Source organism: Pimephales promelas, chromosome 12, assembly GCF_988280905.1.
Source record: "Pimephales promelas chromosome 12, fPimPro1.hap1.1, whole genome shotgun sequence".
Taxonomy (NCBI): Eukaryota; Metazoa; Chordata; class Actinopteri; order Cypriniformes; family Leuciscidae; genus Pimephales; species Pimephales promelas.
Window position 1 is genome coordinate 28465597 of NC_142780.1, and position 14377 is coordinate 28479973.

Below are 14377 nucleotides of genomic sequence, written 5' to 3' on the forward strand. Positions count from 1 at the left end.
AGAATACAACTAAAAAATAAAATAGTAAATAAGATCGACATTATCATATTTATAAAAAATTTAAAACAGCATGCACTGTAAAAAATTTTTTTCAAGATTTGTTATCACAACATTTTTTCTTTTGTCATATCAACTTAAATAATTTATTTAAGTTTAAATTTTATTTTGAGTTTCAGATGATTAAATCAATCACCTTCATTGTATCAACTCAGTTCATGAACTTAAAATTTGAAGGCAACTTTTGTAAGTTAAACCAACAATATTTTTTTATCTAAAATGCTGCACATGGACTTGAATGGGTTAATGAACTTTCCAAAGGATTCACCTACATTCACACTACAAAAGTTATTAGTGTTGCTATAGCATACTTTAAGTATACTACTATAAGGTCTGGTTTCACAGACAGGGCTTAGATTAAGACCTTAGTTCAATTAGGACATTTAAGTACTACCATAAGCACTACCATATTTTAAGATATGTCCAAGTTGCTTTTCAGGTAAAACAGCTCAAACATGCGTATCTGGGGGTAAGTTTCTTGAACCTTAATACAGACTTTGAGAACATCCCAAAACTGATATTCTCATTGTCCTGGAGATGAATTGTGGGAGAGTGCAGGGAAGGAGGAAAAGGAAAAGAAGTGTGTATCACTCACAGCAGTCTCACAAAGAGCTTCCCCGCCTCCCCATACCCAAACCATTGTGTTTAGTGAACTCAAGCAGAGAGGCCGAAAGATGCTTTTGTGAAATATAATGGAGTGTGAGTGTGTGTTTTTGGGTGTTAAGCCACTCTTCCTTTACTTACTGACCTCATTCTCTTACTCTCTCGCTGCTTCTACATCCACGATGCGGGCAGAAACATGCTTTCCAAACACTAAGCACTTTGGAGGGCCGGAATGCTGCTGGGAATGTCGCTGACAGGAAAGCAGGAAGAAGGGTCCCTCCATCTTCAGATGCTGCAAAGGATGCCAGCATTTCTTCCTATCTTTTACATTCAAGCATAGCACACGCACATGACCTGAACCACTTTCTTCACAATGAGGGCTTGTGTCTGAGGTATGTGGGATTTGCTTCCTCTTCCTTATCTTCAAGAGGATCATGAGGTTGATGGATCTGCATGCCACCCAGAAGAAGCACTTACTCCATGTTAAAGTTATGGCCAGACATCATTTTTAATGGCACTGCCCACATTACTGTAGCTCCCCTTTAGCGCAACACTTCCACATGTTCCTTGCCTGCGAGGAACTGACTGTGGTTTTATGGCAGTTCTTCTTTAGATGATCACGAAATGATGAGGGTAATGGTTAAACAATGTTTCCAGAGATCGGTTGGATTGGTCGGCGTGCATCTCTGGCCCTCGACCACCCCCATTCGCCACACAGCAAAGCTCACGAGAGCAGCCTGATTTGGGTGGAAGAATTGGCTGCTTGGGTTTGGGGTCTGGCAGGCTTTGCAGTTCCATAATGAGGAGCAGGTCTGTCATTAGAGGATGAAAGGGAAAGGAAAGATTTGAGGAGAAGATGCGAACCATCCTAAAAACAGAAAATGCTTGATTACAGGGACAAACGTCAAAGAGATACAGATATCTCACAGTCAGTAACATAGCTTTCTCAAGTACAGTACATGTATGAAAATGCTTCTACTGTATATGCAGCTATGATTTTGCATGTTATTACATTTTGAAATATGTCAGGACCAGGGATGGGCTTCTCAGGATTTGGTTCTATCCATTGGTTGTTGACTGGATGGAGGCAGATCTGAATATGAGCTGGTAAGACGTCACCAGAGAGAAGTCTGTTCAATGGAAGACATAGGTATGATATCACACACATAAAACATGAGAAACTGAGAAAATACACATGGAGTCTTTAAAAACATTTCAATACAATAATTTGAATTAAAGGAACTGGAATTTACCATTCAAAGAAATTCATCAAGAACTGTTATTCTCAAAGTGTTCTTCGGCTCACAAATTGTAAGCATTTATTAAACATTAAGTGTATATAAATGATGTACAAATCTGTAAGGCCTAAAAAAAAAAAAAAACTTTTTAAAAATACTTTATCAAGCCATCATTCAAAGCATGTCCTGACCAGAATTCTGTTTCTAGCCTAAATTGCAGTTATATTAGGCTATTTTTTTTTTAAATTTTAGATAATTTTAATTACAATTCCTTACATTCAAATTCGAAATGTAATTCTTCATATGTTTTATACCTCGACTTGAATTGGAATTTCAATGAAATTGGGATTTTAAGAGCAAAAAAATTCTGAATGGCACACATATCTAAAGCAAAATATCAGCCCATTCTCATTTGACCATGCTTCAATATCTGACACTTTAGGCACCCTTTAGCGTCAGTTAGATGACGCCCTAGGATCGCGTACCCCTTCCCCAGACCTAAACCTACCCGTGTCATCTAACTGACGCTTTTTCTTTAGCGTCAGTTAGATGACGCCGTAGGATCGCGTCATGCAACTGACGCTAAAGGGCGCCTAAAGAGTCAAATATTGAAGCATGGTCAAAGGTGACGCCTTGGGGTGAGAATGCGTTGAAAATATTCAAGTCAAGTTAAGTCACATTTATTTATATAGCGCTTTTTACAATACAGATTGTTTCAAAGCAGCTTTACAGTGATTGTTTTGGCTGTACAGCAGCTCTAAAAGAAAGTCATTTTGAATGTCATAATACAGGCCTATTGAATGCATTGAGTTCATAATATTGAATTCATATAGTGCGCAGATAGTTTATAGGCAAAAACCACAACAGATGTAACTTGAGAAGTATGATTGTGTGTATTATAAATGGAGACATTACATGGATTGCTCTGCATGTTGCTTTCTGAAGTGGCTCATCTCTTCACAGTGAGTGTACAGGCAGCCATCAGGACATAATGATTTACTGCAAGAGCCTTGTGTGTGGCGTGCTTATCTATGACATGAGAGGGAGGAGGGGACCTAATCTAGTCCTGGGAAGAATAACAGCTGATAAGTCTTTTGGTAGGATGATGTGTGTGTGTGGTGATATTGAGACACACACACACTAATAGGATGTCTTTCAGTACAGGTCGAGGGGAGGTTTCACTCCCCACAGGAACGGGGACATCCCCACATAGCAGTGGGTCAACCACATAAATCACATGTGCCACTGTGAATGTTAATAGGCTGATGGTATGGTGTTAATGTGAACAGATAATTATTCTCACCGCAGCGCAGATGGGAGAACTGAGGAACTTCAAAGCAAAAATCAAGATTGGTTTAACAGAAACTCCATGTCATTCCTTTGTCACCACAGTATTTACTGCAAACCAAATAGCAGCGAGAGAAAGTGTAGACGGATATTAGCGCTTTGAGAGTATGGGCTTTAGAGCAGCGCACAATGCAGCCAGCTTATCACCCGTTGCAGAAGTCATGATTAGGAATTTATGGGATCCGTTCAAACTCATTAAGTGCTTGATGTCGACTCAGTAGATGGAGTCGTCGCTGTGCAGGGCTTGTTAACTTTACTGCCAGTCTTTAGTGCTGCAATTCAACAGTCATGTAGGTGAATAGTTTTTTTTTTTTTTAAGACAATGATCTGATAAAAAAAAAAAAACCTGTGTATGTATATATATATATATATATATATATGGTTTGGTTTGGTATGTTTCAGTAATAAGGCCTTATTAAAGGGGTGGCAGATGAACATTATGATTTTACTCTGTCACTCTGCCACGCCACATACAAAACAGAATCTTATGGATATGTTTAGGCTCAGTAGTTCAAGGACAGAGCTGCGTCTATGAGTGACAATACACTTGAGAGGCTAAACATATTCTTTAGCAAATAATACACAGGCCAAAGTACCTTCTTGGTAAACATTGGACTTGAAAGTGGAATATACGGCACACAAGCTTTTATACAACAATTCAACAATTAATGTTAATAAAGTAACTTGCATTTAAGACATGACTTCTCCAGTTACTGTCTGTTTTGCTGTGCCAATGAAAAATATCTCAGCAGAAGACAGACGACAGCAGAATAAACAGTTGAGGAAATTCGAGCAAAATACAATAGTGTTTCGTTTACGAATCGTTATTGAACAAATCGGTTTAGTAAATGATTCAATGATTCAGTTGTGCTGCATCCCAATTCACACACTATCCATTCGAAATAGTATTCGAAATTATAATTAGTGTGTCCCAAATCATAGTATGTTGAAATGAGTATTCCAAAGATACCCGGATGGTCTACTATGCGTTGGACAAGCATTCAATTAGAACTAAAAACATGAATAAAACGAGTTAAATTCCTGATATTCACTTTTAAATGTAATTATACAAGCAAGTGAGCACTGCTCACTGAGCAGAGTCTTCACATGAAAGATGCGTGCCAGGCAGATCAACGTGCTTCAATATTTCTCGCACACACGGTAGGGAATAGGCTCACAACTTAGCAAAGATTAGCATAACCAATGTCCCTCAAATGTGCAGATTGATATTTAAACGTTTTATATTTTTTCTTCTTCACAGTAACGTTTAGATATTTAAATGGAATAAAACGCCAATAACAAAGTGAACTAGGTAGGTTAGCTGATTACCTTAAAAATCCATAGAAGTAGTCAGTCTAAGCCGTGAACACTTTCTCTGACAAGCGGATGCGATGAGACCTGTTTTCCGGTTTGGTCACGTGACGCTCGACATAAAGCCTATTACATGAAACTAAAACTTTATCAAAATAACAACCTTTCAAAAGAACCTGAAACAACCTGTTCTGAGATGCCTGTATGAATCCAATTAAAGTGTTGCAATGCAAAGGAAAATAATGTTAAAGGAAACACACCCCACATCTGCTGGTTGCCCCAACAGATCCTAGGATTCTTTTTTTTTAATCTGGACTTAAACAGAAAGGTATAGATCTATTTATTTATTTATTGAAAGAATATTCAATATTCAAGATGCTGCACTATTTGTGACAATGATGTAAAGTAATTTTTACTCATTTTATAATATGAACATAAAATGAAATGAGTAAAATACAAAGAAGAGGCATCAATGTTAGATTCCCCAGTATAAATGAGAAGCTTTTGAGATTCTAGAATGAATTTTCAATGCTCAATTATCTGCACATACATATTTCAGGGTTGGGTGAGAGAAACCTCACAGACTGCAGTGTAACTCTACCTTTCCTCTCGGCCACCGGTAACACGAGGGGCTCCAAGTTCAGCTGTTGAAACAATCAGAAGAAAAATAGTGAGCATAAAATGCCATCTGCTTCACTGCTCAGCGCTTACAGGATTGTGAATGAAGGGAAACCGAGAAAAGCTTTGACTACAGAATTTATGTTGACTCAACAAAGCCTTGCTTAAAAGATTAAACAATCTGGAAATCTGAGCGGTCCAAAGCTTCTTTTCAGCTGCTGTAACACCAACAAAATTAAGAGGTGTAAATCGCAATATGTATGAGTGAAATAGATTGTTCCTGAAAGAGCCACTGCAGAGAAACATTAAAGTGGATGTTTGGTTTCATTCAAAAGAGACCAACATTCTTTGTTATCCCTCCGATTTCATCTTCGGGCAAATAATTGAAAACTAAACAGCAACAAAATAAAAGAGAGAAAGTATGTCTGTCAGCAATACATAATATGTTTGGTTTCACCTGTAACTGTAAGTGCTCATATTTTGGAGCCAATGATAAACTGCATAAAGGCTTAAACCATGGGAAAGCAACAGTAATTTGGGTATATGAATTCACACAAAATATTTTGTTGTATTCTAAAAGAAAATGCCATGTCTCTATTGTATGCATTTAAAATAGCAAGTCACATTTGAGGCGCCGTTTACACAAAAACTAAAACCGGGAAACTTTTTTTTTGCATTGTGGCAATTCATTTGCACAACAATGGTGTTGAAAATGCAAATCTTTAAAACAGTTTTCAAAGTGCGTTTTTGAAAACAAAATCATTATCGTCTTCGTTACTACAAAAGCACGAATTTGTGAAAACAGTGATCATGCACATGTTTCTTTTCAAAGTGACAAAGGCATAATACAGCATTTTTTTGTCTTTGTCAAAAACTTTTCTGATTTTAGTACAGTATATCATTGTTATGTAAATGTCCCCTTAGACTAAAGCAAATACCATTTTCAAACAAAAAACAGCCACATATAAATGCACACCCTCAGTCTCAAAACCCGGCACAGCGACTCAGCAGCTCAAACATTGTAATGCTCTACAATGCAAGAGCGAGTGCATTGCGTGTGTTTGCAGAGCATAGTGGTATGTGTTTCTAAATTATCCTTGTCCTTTCTACACGCTCGATCTCACCACTCTGGTATGTAAAAAACACAGCCTCCTCTTCTCCTCCCTCCCTTCTCCTTCCTTCACTTCACACGTCCATACTTTCACCAGACAACTGCCCTTTTAAAATCAGCTTATTCCACTTGTGTTTTTATTGCCCTGTAGAGAGTGATTGCGGTTATGCTGACGGAAGTGGCATAAGGTGACATGCACTTGAGTGTTTTAATGCATCAGTCATGCATGGCGAATTCTCAGTGGTGTTGTGTCTGTCTGTTTGAGAATGTAGAGGAAAGAAAAATGTAGGAAAGAAAAATGGGGTCTATGTAAAATCTCTCAGTTTTTATGGAATTGGTTAAACAGAAGGAAAATATGTTTTATTTTATCTCATAAGACATTTGCCATTGAAATCATCCAAGATATCTGAGAAATCAGCCCGGTCTCATCCCAAGGCGTCATCTAGGTAACGCTTTTGAAATTGCGTCTAAATCCGAGGCACATGGCTCCCTTTTGATTAACTCATAAAGACAGTTACTTGTAGCCACCTACTGCTGTATGTTTGTAACTTGCAGAAAGAGAGAAAAAAAAATAAACACTAATGCATAAACTGCCAAATCCAGGAACAGGCAAACAAAGACAAATGCAGTGAAATAAACAATGGAAATTCCCAGCACTCCATAGCAACACCCTGGCAACCACCCAAAGTATCTAAGCTACCTAAGCATCCTCTAAAAAGCACAGACAATCATAAAAAGTGATTGTAATGAACTATCAAGGCCAGCACTTAGGGAATTGACTAAAATATAAGCCAGAACTCTCCAAATCTGTTTTTATGAGTCTTTCTTGAACATGCACAACCACCGCAGTCTAGACTGTACGCATGTTTAGAGCGTAACATAACAGCTACACGGGCAGATGTGAATTCCTTTTGCACGGGAAAGGTAGTAAAAAGAGGAAGAAAATGAGAGGGAGAGAGAGAGAGAGACCAAGAAGCTGGATGTCTGAAATCCTTTTTCTGACCTCTGACCTTTAAATTTCAACTCACAAAGCTGAGGTGAGACCAAATCTCCTGCTTAATTTAGGAAGACAAATCTGCTTTAATTAGTGTCAGTTCTTAATGATCAGGTGACTCCTGTGGTTGTCTGGGAGACTCACCCTGCTAATTGAGGTTTTTTTTTCTTGTTGGAAAACATCCCTCCCGGCGGGGGCAGAGAGATAGTGACAAAATGAGGTTTGGCAGGCCGGGACCATTGAGAGTGTAATGTGTACACAGCTACGTCAATACATGCTGGAGAGACCCCGAGGCCTGAAACAACCTCCTCCTGCACAGTTGATTCTATATAGCCTAGCAAGATTAAATGCAGATTTTAATATAAGAGCACCTGATCCTAAAATGTATGTAATGTATTCATGTATATACAGTGCCCTCCACAATTATTGGCACCCCTGTTTAAGATGTGGTCGAGGACTTTTAAAAATTCTCCCTTTTTTTTAAACAACATAGAATCCAAATGCAAAAAAAGAGAAAAATCCAACCTTTTATGTAAGTACATTACTTTGGTGGTAATTTTTTTTTTTTTAAATTTAGAAAAATAAAAACTTCAAATCCTGTGTCCCACAATTATTGGCACCCCTAACAATTCTGCTGAAAAATGTAATTGATTTTTAAAAAAATATATTTTCTGTAGTTGCTAATGTTGGTCAGGGTATCTAGGAACTTTTAATTAGTAATTCATGACTTCCTATTTCCCTGGGGTATAAATAAGACATGACACAGAGGCCTAATTCTCTTACCCATTTGTCAATATGGCAAAGACAAGAGAACACACCATTCAAGTAAGGCAGATGTGTGATGACCTTTATAAGTCAGGCAATGGCTACAAGAAAATAGCCACTCACCTTATCTTGCCCGTATCTAAAGTTAGAGGAATCATTAAGAAGTTTAAAACAAACTGGAACAGTGACAAACAAGGCTGGAAGAGGTCCCAAGTTTATCTTGCCACAACGCACTGTGAGGAGGATGCTAAGAGAAGTAAAAAAAAGTCCTAGGCTCACTGTCACAGAATTGCATCAAATAGTGGCATCTTGGGGTCACAAAATCTCCAAAACAACCATCAGACGCTCTCTACGTGCCAACAAGATGTTTGGGAGGCATGCTAGGAAAAAGCCTTTTCTCACTAACACTGATAAACGTAAACGTCTGGAGTTTGCCAAGCGGCACTGGGACTTCATCTGGGATCGTGTGCTTTGGTCGGATGAGACTAAGATTGAGCTTTTTGGCAACAAACACTCTAAGTGGATCTGGTGTAAAACAAAAGATGTGTATGCCGAAAAGTACCTCATGCCCACCGTGAAGTATGGTGGAGGATCTGTGATGCTGTGGGCCTGTTTCTCTTCCAAAGGCCCTGGGAACCTTGTTAGGGTGCATGGCATTATGAACGCTTTGAACTACCAGGACATTTTAAATAAAAACCTGATGGCCTCTGCCAGAAAGCTGAGGATGGGTCGTCATTGGGTCTTTCAGCAGGATAATGATCCAAAACGTGAGGCAAAATCTACACAAAAATGGTTCAGTCACAAACTCAAGGTCCTCCCATGGCCATCTCAGTCCCCAGACCTCAATCCAATCGAAAACCTGTGGGGTGAGCTAAAGAGGAGAGTGCACAAGAGAGGGCCCAGGATACTGGATGATCTAGAAAGATTTTGCAAAGAAGAATGGTCAAAGATGCCTCTCTCTGTGTTCTCCAATCTTGTGAAATGTTATAGGAGGAGATTAAGTGCTGTCTTGTTGGCAAAAGGGGGTTGTACAAAGTATTAACATCAGGGGTGCCAATAATTGTGGGACACATGATTTGAAGTTTTTATTTTTTTAAATTTAAAAAAAAAATTTTTACCACCAAAGTAATGTACTTAAATAAAAGGTTGGATTTTTCTCTTTTTTTGCATTTGGATTCTATGTTGTTTAAAAAAAAGGGAGAATTTTTAAAAGTCCTCGACCACATCTTAAACAGGGGTGCCAATAATTGTGGAGGGCACTGTATATATGTAATTCCTTTATGAACAAAATATCTATGAAAACAAAAAGAGCAAGTGAAGACGTGATTTGGTGAGGTATTTGGTCCAATCAACATTTCTTTTTGATAAAAGTGTTTGCTAACTGCATACTAACAACATTGATTTATACACATGAGGTGTATGACAAAAAATATTTAATTTCAACAGGACAGTCTATGAAAAATCTTTTTTCATTTCTTCCTTAAATGGTGCATTTAGCTTGTGTAACAGAAGCTAGGAGTCACACTGACTTGTCATGTTCTGTTTTTCTCAAGCCATAACATTATGAAGACTCAACCGAAGGCATAGAGTAAAACATGTCTGTGATTACATGTGATTAACACTAATAACTGTTAAATGTTGGAGGGGGACGTTGTGAGCCAAATGAGGTAGAGACAATGATCTGCTGGTCCATGTGACATTAGGCCTAATTGTGTCCAGATGTGCCTGGCTTCGAATACAACTAAAACACAGCCGGAGAGAGGGGCCCCTCTGACGTCCTAGCACACTGCAATCCTAAAGGAGAGCAACAGCAGTGATAATCTAACGTCTGGAACCCAGGGTCAAGACATACATTGAGTAAATGTTTCAAGCTTGCAATATTCTTAAATAATATATAATATGCAAACAAACTTAATTTGTTTTTAGCTCCTTAAAAAATGTTTTGTTTGTAATTTTATTCAACTATGGACTTCATTAAAGGATTAGTTCACTTTTTAAAAAACTTTTGCTGATAATTTACTCACCCCCATGTCATCCAAGATGTCCATGTCTTTCTTTCCACAGTCGAAAAGAAATTTAGATTTTTGATGAAAACATTTCAGGATTTTTCTCCATATAATGGACTTCAATGGGAACCGGATGGTTCAAGGTCCAAAAGATAGTGTTAATAACAGTTTCAGATGCAGCTTCAAATGTCTTTAAACGACAACAGACGATGAATAAGGGTCTTATCATGCGAAAAGATCGGTTATTTCAAAACTTTTTCAAAAATGTAACTTTTCTAAGGACAAATGCTAGCCTTGCTATATTCTCTGAGGCGCGTTTGTAACGTCATGTAATACGTAATTACGTTCAAAAGGTCACGGGCGACGTAAATGTTTTAAAAACATTTAAAATGTACACTCTCACACTTATTTAGGATATTATTCCTGACTGGTGAATATAACCATTTTTTTCTTTCTTAGTGTCTTTAGATAGCTTACAGTTAGCAATCTGATAGCTTAGCATATGCTAACTGGATAGCCAGTTAACACCATATATATAAATATAGATGCTGCAGCTGTTTGGTCTGTGAACATTTGAGAACAAGTTGACTGTGCATGTTGTAACGCTTTTACTTAACGTTAGAATGAACCGGATAGCTCACCTAAACGGTTGTAGACAGGTGTAACGTTAAGCAAAGACTCAAGACGTAGCTGATATTCCACCGTGGTTTATTATCAACGTCGTCTCACGCTCATATGGGCATCTCGCAACTCACACCGCTAACAACAACAACTGCGTTACCAAAAAGAAATAAAAGCAGTAAAAACGGGCTGACACGCATACATGCGCTCACAGCTCGCGCTTCACATGTCGACTGCCCACACTGAGAGCGGAAGTCACAGAGTACATACTATTTTAAAGGCGCAGTACCTTATTCTACTTGTTACAATGTGCATCTATAGACTTTAGACTTTAGCAGATTATAACACAATTCAACAAGAAGATGTCAGCTAACACAACACTAAAATGTTACCCCAGTTTAAAACCATGTTATATCGAGTTCATACATTTAAAAACACAAACAAATTCTCACCTGTGAATGGTTATCCAATATCTTCGGGAATTTAAATCTTGGTGGTTTTTACAATGTTGTAAAAACGTTGACCGTTCTAAGATGGCCCTGATCTAACAGCCCAGTGTCCATGCTGAGTCCGGGATATTACATACCACAGAAGATGGAAGGGGTCAGTAGGTTTTAGCCAATATACAACATATGTCAGTGGACTCAATTTAACATTCCATTCATCAGTTAGCTTATTATCAAGCTTCCCAAACCCCGTCCCCATTGGGCCATTGCATCTTTGTAGAGATAATCTGTAATACGTCTAAAGCCGTTGGAATGGCCTAACAGCTCATACACCAGCGCACACACATACAGAGCGGCAGTGACCCGTGTGCCGTTAAAACACAAGAATGAGGTAATGCCCCATCCTGCTCTATAGGAAAACAAACAGGGCTTTGAAAGAAGCTATAATTCACCCCTTCTCTACCGCCACCCATATGTCTCTGATTCACTATACACCCACCGCAGGCCTAACCTGCCTGGAAAACACACGTTCCTCTCTCAGGAGGGCTTGGATCGCAGAGGTAACTATCACTGATCTCTGATCCACAAAAAAAAAATTGTCTAAGGTTACACAGTGCAATCTTTGCCACCATTCTAACTGATTATAAATGTTTTTGTTGTTGTTGTTGTCATAGGGTAAAACCGGATCTTGGACCGATTAGTTTTCACCCAAGATCTCACTGGGAACACATCTTTCACTCCACAGTCTGTGGAGTGCCCAGCTGGGCTGGCCTGGATCTACACACACCACAAGCTGCTGCCAGTGTTGTGTTGGATCTTTACACACTACATGCTGCTGCCAGTGTTGTGTTGGATCTACACACACTACATGCTGCTGCCACTGTTTGTGCCTGTTGATGGAAGACGCCATGGCAACCTCTCTGCTGCGGAGTTCGTCATATCTTGAAAGGGGGAATGGAAACAAGAGAAAAAAACTGTCTGTGTGATATTCCCACTAACGCTCCTGGAAAACGTTGGTGGAAAAAGACAGACAGAAGAGTAAAGAGGATATCAACTTGGATCATAAATGACCTAAAAAAGAAAGAAAAAAAGAGAAAGATTGAGAACTCACATAACCCTAAGTTTTGGGTCATGCATTGCCTGGCATTAGTGTTTTCGTTTTTATATAAAATGAATGCAATTATATTACCTTTAAGCCACCTATAGACTTGAGCAACAACATTTTCTTTTGGGTTAATTAATCAATAAAATGTTAAATAAATAAATCATCAAATAATAATTATATTCAAACAGTAATCAAACAGTTGATGTACCCCATAGTTGGAAAACAAACAAACAATGGAAGTCAATGGGGTCCAATTAAGGCCCTAAGTCCAAAATTCGCGTCCGAAATTTGTGCACGTTAAAAAAATAAAACACGACCCACGTTATGTCAATCACGCTTGCACACTGCCTCCGAAACTTTCATCCATCATTAAAAAAAAAATGAATCAGGTTCGATTTTTTGCGTTTTTCGCATCAGTAGCAAGCAGTTTGAATGGTGTTTCCACCGAATCACAAATGCAAAAAAAACGCATTTGAAAATTTCGGACTCGGTGTGCAAGGGCCTTTACAGACATTCTTCAAAATATCTTGTTTTGTGTTCAGTTTTGGGGTAAACTCTTTATTGTATTATGGTAAGGAAACTTTGGTTCGATGATGTCCTGTCCTCCGTTCAGCCAGACACCTAGCGGCTGTCATCTTGATGAATGCTTCAACCTTCCAGGGCCTGGTCAATCACTCAGCTTTTGGTTTCTCTCCTTTATGAAGGTCGTTACTCTGCTTCGCCTCTTGAGAGGCTTGACTCTCAGGTCTGTGCTTTGTAATGAGGGATGAGATCCTTCGTAAACGGTTTCCATAGCGCTGAGGTAATCGATCTGGAAGGTAATCGCTTAGGAATTGAGATGGAGACTTGGCTTTTACTGCAAAGGCTGCGAGTCTGTTGTGTCATCCGTTGTCTTTGAGAGGTATGTGATTGTCAGTTTGCATTAAAGGGAGAGAGGCAGAGAGTGTTATAATAAAATGAAACTTGACACCATCCCATCTATCTCTGTTACTAACAAAAACACAGAGACCCTTGAATATCATTTCACAGCGCAAAACAGCATAGCTCTTTTTAAGAGACGTGGAACAGAGCTAGTAAAAACACTGGCATCGGAAAAACACTATCAAAATAGAGAACTACAAAAACAATGTACTTTTCATTTAACCAATACTGTAATGAATGTATTGGCAGCACAAAGGGGAGGAAACAAAACTCTCTAGAGACAAATAAATGGAAGAAATGAAAGCCCCGCCCTTTAGGAAAAAGAACCAATCACTTTCAGGATCATCAGTACTGTGATGATGTGCAAAATACTGAATTTACTGAATAGTGTATACAGTATATATCAGACGTGGTGCTTGACCAATCAGGGACCTTCCGAGGCATCTCCTCTGAGCCTAAACGGCCTCTGCTGACAGACCATCTGAGGCAGCTACACAGTTAGTATGAAGAAAAATCAAAGTGCAACCATAAATAGACTTTAGACTAAACTGCAGGTGCGATGAGCCTATGAAAATGAAGCAGAATGATGTCTATCCTTACTGGAATGAAGTCTTCAGCCTTTTCACATTTTCTGCTCTGATTGTGCAGGATAAATCTGCAAAAGACTCAAATAGGGTGAAATGTGTTGAGATATGGTCAATTTAAGACTGAAACGGCTCCGCTTTTAGTGGTGGCTGAAGGCAAAATATAGATTTATTCAAGAAAATGGGGTGGTGGTGGCCAGTGTAAAACAACAGGGGTGTTGTGGGTGTTTTTTAACATATTGCTGGCGTTCCTATGGGGTGGGTTTTTAGGTGGCTGCTTACTGGCAACAGTCAAAAGAGTCTAAAATAGATATTTTGGTCCATCTTCAAAGTCTGGTTTTTTTTAGCCTCATGATTTGAGGATTTATATCATTCATGTGTGTAGTACTGTTTAAAGGTTGGAGGATGTGTCACACACAAGTTTAAAACTCAGGCTAAGTGTTCAGAATTAATTTAGTCGGTATGAAACAGAATTTAGAACTGTCTTTTCTTCCCATTTATGATGTGTATCGGAGTAAAACGAAAACATGTAGGGCGTAACCTGATTTTGGCCATTCGTAATTGATTGATTCGTTATGGCCTGGAAGTAAAATCTCCATACGTTTTCTCCATTGCGAAATTGATTTTGAAAGATAACTTTTAAACCTTTA

At 38.6% G+C, this 14377-nt stretch overlaps 1 long non-coding RNA gene across 2 annotated transcripts; it reads right to left on the reverse strand.

The window, feature by feature from the left end:
* Window positions 1–532: 532 nt before the first annotated feature.
* On the reverse strand, window positions 533–10930 carry LOC120462142 (uncharacterized). 2 transcript variants are annotated; one of them, XR_016145772.1, is made up of 4 exons: window positions 10692–10930; window positions 5158–5200; window positions 1673–1790; window positions 533–1528 (listed from the first exon to the last, which is right to left on the reverse strand). It is a non-coding gene; the product is annotated as an uncharacterized LOC120462142 (long non-coding RNA). The 2 variants fall into 2 exon arrangements; XR_016145773.1 differs by lacking the exon at window positions 10692–10930 and adding an exon at window positions 6299–6989.
* Window positions 10931–14377: the final 3447 nt, after the last annotated feature.